The sequence below is a fragment of the Muntiacus reevesi genome, chromosome 3, assembly GCF_963930625.1.
Source record: "Muntiacus reevesi chromosome 3, mMunRee1.1, whole genome shotgun sequence".
In the NCBI taxonomy this organism is placed as follows: domain Eukaryota; kingdom Metazoa; phylum Chordata; class Mammalia; order Artiodactyla; family Cervidae; genus Muntiacus; species Muntiacus reevesi.
Genome location: NC_089251.1, coordinates 18,769,277 through 18,777,926, shown reverse-complemented (window position 1 = coordinate 18,777,926; position 8,650 = coordinate 18,769,277). Strand labels below are relative to the sequence as shown.

At 46.7% G+C, this 8,650-nt stretch overlaps 1 pseudogene; it reads right to left on the bottom strand.

The window, feature by feature from the left end:
- Positions 1-4,017: 4,017 nt before the first annotated feature.
- Positions 4,018-5,434, bottom strand: LOC136162721 (SIN3-HDAC complex-associated factor pseudogene; annotated as a pseudogene).
- Between the last annotated feature and the right edge of the window lie 3,216 nt (positions 5,435-8,650).

The following is an 8,650-nucleotide window of genomic DNA, read 5'->3' as shown; positions in this document are numbered from 1 at the left end:
CAGCTGACAGGAAGCAGCCAGAGGGACGCCTACGTAGATTTGTGTTTCCTGCAAGCCTGATAAAATGAAGTCTGCAGGCCCCGCTGGCTAGCTGGTAGAATTTACCCCTCCCCCGGGAGACCCAGGGGCCTAAGTCCTGCCCCTGCAGGTGTGGTTCAGATGGACCCATCGGGAAAAGGTGTCTCTCCCCCGGCTCAGCTTAGCCCTGATCCTCCCGGGGTAAGAGCCCCCTCCCCCACCCCCAACTCTGCTGGTCCCCAGGCCCCAGAGCCCAGCTCTCATCAAGAGAGGGGGCCCATGATGGGACCAGTGGTCAGCCTCCCCAGGTTGGTGAGACCAGATCCGATCAGAAGTTTGCATTCCAACCCTGCCCTTCGCATCCTCACGTTCTTGCTGTGACCCCTTCTCCATGGGGTGAATGGTCAGCACCCCCCATACACCCGACTGGTCTCCTTTGTCATGTCCTGAATTTCTCTGTAGCACTGATCACCTGACTCATTCATCGCGCCCGTGGTTCAGCCCCTGCCTGACTCTCCACGACATGCCGACCCTCCAAGGCAGGGTCTCATCCCCACCTTGTTGTAGGGGTCTGAAGACATTCACTGGGGGTCTCTGCAGAGCTCCAGACAAGGGTGCCCTGCCATCGGCTCACAGGCAGGCACATCTGAGAGGGGGGCCTTAACCTCACCCCCCACTGCGCACCTTCCCTCCCCCGCCCCCCACTTGGGCCATGAAGCTCCCTCTGCCCCTTGCCCTTGCAGCTTCCTGGGCTGAGCATGGTCATATCTGTTTAACTTGCCCCTATTTGCAAAGCTCCATCTCAGTTACCCTCATCTGATCTCCTGCAAGGAAGGCGTCAGCACTCCTTCTGGACAGATACGAATGCTGGGCCAGGGAGGCCAGTTTGCCGGGCTAGTCCAGGCAGAGCAGCAAGTTGCTTTCCATGGGAGGTTCCTGGCTCCTGCTGCAGCACCCCTCCAAGCTGTGCCCCTCGCAGCCCCGACATTGCTCACCCTCATCCCCAGGCAGCCCTTCCTGCCCCAGGGCCTTTGGGCAAAAGGCACTCCCCTGCCCATCCAGCTGCTCCCTCCCGGAATTGCAGGGCCCGCTGATCCATGCCCCTTAGCAGAGGCTGAAGATGGCTCTCAGCACCTCCCCAAGTGTCCCTCCCCCAGCCTAAAATTTTCTTTGTTCCTTTAGCTCGTTCTCTGTGGTCTGGTTTTCCATCTGACTTGCCTGCAGGGCAAGAGTAAGAGGGTGTCTCTGGTCTTTTAATGAAGGGCCTGGAGATTTCAGTTAAACTGCCTCCTGACAAGAGTGACAGAGCCTCAATTCATGCAGCCAAATGTATGATGCTCAAAATTTAGATGTGTGCGCAGTTGTGTCTGACTCTGCACGACCCCATGTCCTGAGCCCACCAGACTCCTCTGTCCGTGGGATTTCCCAGGCAAGAATACTGGAGTGGGTTGCCCTGCCCTCCTCCAGGGGATCTTCCAGACCCAGGGATCAATGTACCCAACGAACCCAGGGATGTACCCAGGGATACATCTCTTGCCTATCCTGCACTGGCAGGTGGGTTCTTTACCCCTAGCACCACTTGGGAGGCCCAAAATTTAGATATCCACCCCCAACGTGCAGTATTTGGGAGACAGACAGTGCCTTCTGAGTTGGAAGGGTGTGGCTGAATGACAGCTGGGGACCAGCCTGCCCTCCTCATGTAAGAATCTTCTTTGGAATAATCTGCGAGACCAAGGGGTGAGCGCTCTGAGTGTTGGATGCAGCCACACCTGCATGACACATTGTAAGCCTGTCAATCATTACCCAAGTATTTACTGATTGTTCAACTATTTACTTTGCTGAACCCAATTTGAAATAGTTTTCTGTCACTTGCAATCCAAAGCTGACTGCGACAGCTTTGTGAGCACAAAGTATCCCATGGTGGCACCTTAAAACTGCGTTCCTCACGTTTGAGTCAGTTCTAATGAGGTGGATGAAACTGGAGCCTGTTATACAGAGTGAAGTAAGTCAGAGAGAAAAGAACCAATATAGTACATTAACGCATATATATGGAATCTGGAAAGATGGTAACGACGACCCTGTATGTGAGACAGCAAAAGAGACACAGCTATAAAGAACAGACTTTTGGACTCTGTGGGAGAAGGCGAGGGTGGGATGATTTAAGAGAATAGCATTGAAACATATATATTACCATATGTGAAATAGACGACCAGTCCAAGTTCGATGCATGAGACAGGGCACTCAAAGCCGGTGCACTGGGACAACCCAGAGGGATGGGATGGGGAGGGAGGAGGGAGGGGGATTCGGGATGGGGGACACCCATGGCTGATTCATGTCAGTGTATGGCAAAACCACCACAATATTGTAAAGTAATTAGCCTCCAATTAAAATAAATACTTTTTTTAAAAACTGAGTTTCTAACAACTAAGCTTATAGTAATTTTAAAATAATTATAATCATATATGTTATATTCCTACTAATTAATAATATAAATTTAAAATAACCTATGTCATCCATCCAGAGTCTTAGAAATGGTCTGAGGCCATGTTTGTCCACGTGCTTGGCAACAATTAATATTAATTAAGAAAGAAATGAACTGACATCTACTAAGGGCCCCCACTTCCTGTGTTTCAAGCACGTGTCTTTCTTTTTTTTTTTTTATTTTCTAATAAGACTAAATTTATTCAATACCCTAGTAAAAGTTTTGATTATAAGTAACCAACAGTATAAAAAGTACAAAACAGATTTGTAGATTTCTAATATATTAATACAAAGTGCATGACTGCATACAGTACATCCTACAGGCAAAGAGAGGTGGAAGGGGGAAAGAAGACTGTGGTTGAGGTCTAGTAATAAATAAATAAATAACAGAAGTAGAGATGACCCATATTATAGTATATTCTACCACCAATACTGCAGCCAAAATGTACAAAAAAAATTTCAAAATAACTCAGGAGGAAGATGATAATGGCTGGGGTTCTTGTAATACACCTCAAAGTCTGTGGGAGCACTGACCCAACTCACTATGTAGTCTGTGCATATGGTGGCTTGTAGTTTTTTCCAAAGGAAGAAATATAAAATTTTAAGTTTCGATTAAAAACTATGAAACTATAGGGTGCCCATAAAAAGTGGCTCACTCTCTTGTTACGTATACTATCCAATCTTTAAAATCCAGTTTTAAGAATAAGCTCTGAGTCATGTTTTACCAGGGAGGCAAACGATCCTTCCTCATTATGAAAACGGGTGATATATTTTTCCTGTACTTTTAGAAAAGAGGCAATAGATAGTACTTTGGTTTGGGTTCAAGTAAAAGGCTTTGAATGAAGGTTTTAGAATGGAAGAGCTCCACATTTAGGATGTATCATCTAACACCTCAATGTTCAGAAAGCCTGACTAAAAGAAGCCAAACCAAAACCAACCCACTCAGCATTAACACACACCTCTTTTCTTTAAGTAGAATTTTAATATAGAATGAAAAAAAACAAACAAACCCAAAACCCTAACAGGTTAAAACAAGTCAAACAACCATTCTACACAGATAAAACCTTCACAAAGATCAACTGAAGTAATCCAGGGCTAAAACTGAATTGTGCAGATTTTCAGTGAAGTCACCAGTCATGTAACATAAATTATTTACACACTTGCAAGCCGTCTAAGAACTGTGCCCCAAGAAGCATTAACCTTTGTTTTTTTCGTGTGCCATCCTAAAGACTTGCACATTGTTATTTTTCAGATAATCTAACATTTTTAATAGAGAATGTTCTCTACCAAGTGGTAATGCTTTGGTACTATTCATATAGGATTGCTAACCCTAAAGACTTGACATTTCCCCAAGAGGAACTTTGAGTCTGCTTTAAGTTTTGATTCTGCTTTTTAAATTTCATATAAATTAAAATCTGTATCAAATATCAATATGGAGGGAGGTGACACAAGATACACCATATACATCAAGTTACCTCTGCATATTTAGAAATTGCTCCTTCAAGATATTCGCACCAGAGAGCTGTCTGTCCCGCTTAATATTCAGTAGTACAGGTTTGAATCACCAGAACCTTGGCAAGACCTTAATATTTCAGTTATTAACAACTACCTCTAGGGGCAAGTCCATGTTTACTGAGTTATGACAAATTTATTATAACGAAGGAAAACAAGTGTAGCCACCCATCTTGAAAAATGCCCCAACCACTGCTTCTCAAAATAGAAAGACTAAAACTACATACGTTTATCATACAACAAATCCCATCTCTGTCCCCTGAAAATTCCCCTAATTTCATTCATTAGAAGGGGATTTTTAAAAAAGACTTAAAGAGCACTTTACAGCAGCATCCAGCTTTCCTATGAAATACTCAGCATCTTAAATATTATGTACACTTCTTTTTTATCTCTTAGTAAGCTTCACTGGCTTCAGAGTTTGTGGAACTGGAGGAAAAATAACCCATTCAAAACTATTCTACAAATCCATCCTTTGGCAGAATAGCAGGTATCCAAATTAAAAATAGGAGGGTCATTTTGTTGCTTTGTTTTCCAAAATTTAAATCATTTTTGCTCCCCTTCTACATAAAGCTTAGTCACCACTCCTGAGTGGAGATGGGCAGAGGCTCTGGCCCCTGCTCCTCCGGCTTCTCAGCAGCTGCTTTCTTATTGCTGCAGCAAGGCTTGAATAGATGTGTGTCGATAAGGACTTCCCCAAAACGGCCTTTATAGATAATGCCACAGCATATATTCTGTCTTTTCCAGTATGTGAGATCTAAAAAGGACAATACTGGCGTTCTGTTGGAGCCAGAAGCCATCTCTGTATCTGAGCCATCATCTGACTGGTTACTGTAACAGGGAGACTGAGCTGGAGAGGCCCTTGAGGTTGTACTGTGAGCATCAGAATTGTGGCGTTTAGATTCCTTCTGCAGTTTACTGATCTGGTTACTTTTTATCCTGTTTCCAGATAGAGTTTTCACTTTCTTTGGTTTCAGTGTAGTCTTTAGACTGGGTCCTGCCCTTGCATCTACCACATGATTCCAGTTTTTTTTTTGATCCTGCTGGCAATTTCTTCCATCTTTTCACAAACAGGATACAAGCATTACAGATATCTCCTGAATGAGTCTCATGTAACCCAAAACAGCTCTGGAAATCCTTTTCATAGCGTTTACTGTCAGTGAACCGAGAACTGGAGGATTTAGCTCTGCAAATGCAGCAGCCCTCTATACTTCGGTACATCTTTGGCTTGTGAAAACCAAACATCTTTTCTTCTGGGCAATAGCCTTCCAAAAGCAGCCGTTTCACGCGCAATAACGATCCCGAGGGGCTCAGTGCACGCTAAGTCAACCCCCCCTTCAATCGCTCCCTCCTCCTCAACAGCCTTGTCTAGAAAGATTGTCTCCTGCAGTTCTGCAGTTGCTACTGCTGGTGGGGAAGGTGTAGATTCCGCTTTCCCTCTGCCAGGCACGTGTCTTTCATATGCATTATTTCATCTACCCGACATCCAACATCTGTGAGGCAGTATGATACTTAGGATAACTCTAGGTGCTATAACAAATAGGCCACAAACAAATGATGGCTACATAGCAACAGTCTGCGGAGAGGCTGGGCAGCATATCCAGGAAAACCAGGAAAGGGACCTGGGAACAGCCTGCAGTGTCCCTACCGTGGCATCACCTGCCCTAAGATGAATAACGAGAACCTCAGCTGGTGAGGAACTGAATCTGAATTTGGAGTCAGTCCTGCCTGGAGGCTCAGCTGTAAAGACTTCATCTGCCAAGGCAGGAGACGTGGGTTTGATCCCCTAGATTGGGAAGATCCCCTAGAGAAGGAAATGACAGCCCACTCCAGTATTCTTGCCTGGGAAATCTCATGCAGAGGTGAGCCCGGTAGGTTACAGTCCATGGGGACACAAAAAGTCACACACGACTAAATGACTAAACAACAAACTGCCACTCACTGGCCCTTTCCCCTGCTGCCTGAATTGGTTGGGAGAACAGCTGTGGTCTTCTTGTGGGGCTTGTGGTCCCAAAGAGAAACCCTAAACGCTGGGAGAATGATCCCCAGTGGAATGTAACAGAGTATGGCATGGTACACAGTGAGAAGGATCAGAGGATGAGGCCATGGCTGGGCTGGTCAGTGGGTGATGCGTGGAGGAAGGACGGTAGCCTGGTGCTCAGGTGCATGAAACAAGCATAGAACAGGTGCATGAGCTGGGCTCTAGTGATAACCTCTGTCTTACATCTTTGAAAAATTCCACAGGCAGGAAGGAGGAAGGAGGTTTGGCCTTGATATCAATGTGGGTGCAGCTCTTTTCTGGGAGTATGTTGGAGGAGTGATTGCCTGTTGGTGATCAGGACTGCATGTCCGCAGCAAAGTCTCCCACCTCCATCAGGTCATTTCAGAGGAAGATGGAGCTGGCCCCACCCAGATCTTCAAGGTCCTGCCGAAGAGAAGGGACCAAAGTGTTGCAGGAAGGGGGTCCCCTTCCAGCGCCCAAAAGGGAGCTCTTGCCTAATACTCAGAAATGAATTATCCAAGGAGACACACGTGCAAGAGGCTTTGTTGGGATGAGCCGCCCAAATGGAGAGCAGTAGGGCAAGGGAATCCAAAAGGACTGCTTGCAGTCTTGGGTTTTATGGTGATGGGATTAGTTTCCAGGTTGTCTCTGACCAATCTTTCTGACTCAGGGTCCTTTCTAGTGGCACCCACATTGTTCAGTCAAAATGGATTCCATTGAGGAGTGTTCTGGGAGGTCGGTAGGACACGTGGCATCTCCTTTTGACTTTTCTCAAGTTCTTCCAATTGGTGGTGGCTTGTTAGTTCTGTGTTCCTTACCAAGGTGGGCAGTTTCAATCAGTACTTTCCCCAACAAAAGCATCCTAAATAGTGGGCTTCTGAAAGGCTCCCCCAATCTTCCCAACCGTAAGAGCCCCCCCACCCCTCATGTTCATACCTCCTCCCCTCTGGGCCTGCAGTCAGTCTCGGGGCTTCCTTACAGACCCCAAGACAGGGATCCTGGAGCCCACACTTCAGAGGGAATAAGATGTCCAGAGAAGGCCTGGCTCCAGGCCCAGCTCTGCCTCCCAGTTAGGGATTGAGACTGGCCCCACCCTGCCCCACCCTGCCAACGGCAGAGGCCCAGGAAGGGGCCAGCCTCACCCAAGGTCTGCAGGCAGGTTCACAAACAAGCATGTTTGTGCTTCCCAGGAAAGTTTTGCCCACCCCCCGCAACCCCACAGGCAGAGTTTCCATGGTGCTTTTTATCGACCGGGAGATAAAGAGCCAGTAAAGTCTTGGTAAATACCAGGCTTGGAATCAAGGGTTAGTCTGTGAACACACTTTCTTCATTTAAGGCGCAGCCTCCTCTGCTCTCCAGACAGACCCTAGTACTGCCTTGGGAGGGAGTGGGCCTGGATCAGGCCTGTCCATCTAGTCCACTGGGAGTGAGCAGCTCTAAAGAGAAGGTTCCAGTCTTGCTTCTCAGCCTTGACTGCCCATTAAAATCTCCAGGGAATTCCAGGCCCTGGTCCCAGAGACTTTGATTTAGTTGATTTGTCATGGGGCCCAGGCAACTCCAATGTGAGCCAGGTCAAAAACCCCCTGAGCTAAGCAGGAAAGACAAGGCCACGGGAGCTCCAACACTTAAATGGGGCCAGACACGCCACGTGCAGCGTGTCACTCCCACTAAGCTGTGCGTCCAACAAGTTCAGTTCAGTTCAATTCAGTCACTCAGTCGTGTCCGACTCTTTGCGACCCCATGAACCACAGCACACCAGGCCTCCCTGTCCATCACCAACTCCCGGAGTTTACCCAAACTCATGTCCATTGAATCAGTGATGCCATCGCACCACCTCATCCTCTGTTGTCCCCTTCTCCTCCTGCCTTCAATCTTTCCCAACATCAGGGTCTTCAAATATGAGTCAACTCTTCGCATGAGGTGGCCAAAGTATTGGAGTTTCAGCTTCAGCACCAGTCCTTCCAATGAACACCCAGGACTGATCTCCTTTAGGATGGACTGGTTGGATCTCCTTGCAGTCCAAGGGACTCTCAAGAGTCTTCTCCAACACCATCGTTCAAAAGCATCAATTTTTCAGCACTCAGCTTTTTTCACAGTCCAACTCTCACATCCATACACAACCACTGGAAAAACCATAGCCTTGACCAGACGGACCTTGGTTGGCAAAGTAATGTCTCTGCTTTTTAATATGCAGTCTAGGTTGGTCATAACTTTCCTTCCAAGGAGTAAGCGTCTTTTAATTTCATGGCTGCAATCACTGTCTGCAGTGATTTTGGAGCCCAGGAAAATAAAGTCTGACACTGTTTCCACTGTTTCCCCATCTATTTGCATGAAGTGATGGGACCGGATGCCATGATCTTAGTTTTCTGAATGTTGAGCTTTAAGCCAACTTTGTCACACTCTTCTTTTACTTTCATCAAGAGGCTCTTTAGTCCTTCTTACTTTCTGCCATAAGGGTGGTGTCATCTACATATCTGAGGTTATTGATATTTCTCCCAGAAATTTTGATTCCAGCTTGTGCTTCATCCAGCCCAGCGTTTCTCATGATGTACTCTGCATATAAGTTAAATTAGCAGGGTGACAATACACAGCTTTGACATACTCCTTTTCCGATTTGGAACCAGTCTGTTGTTCCATGTC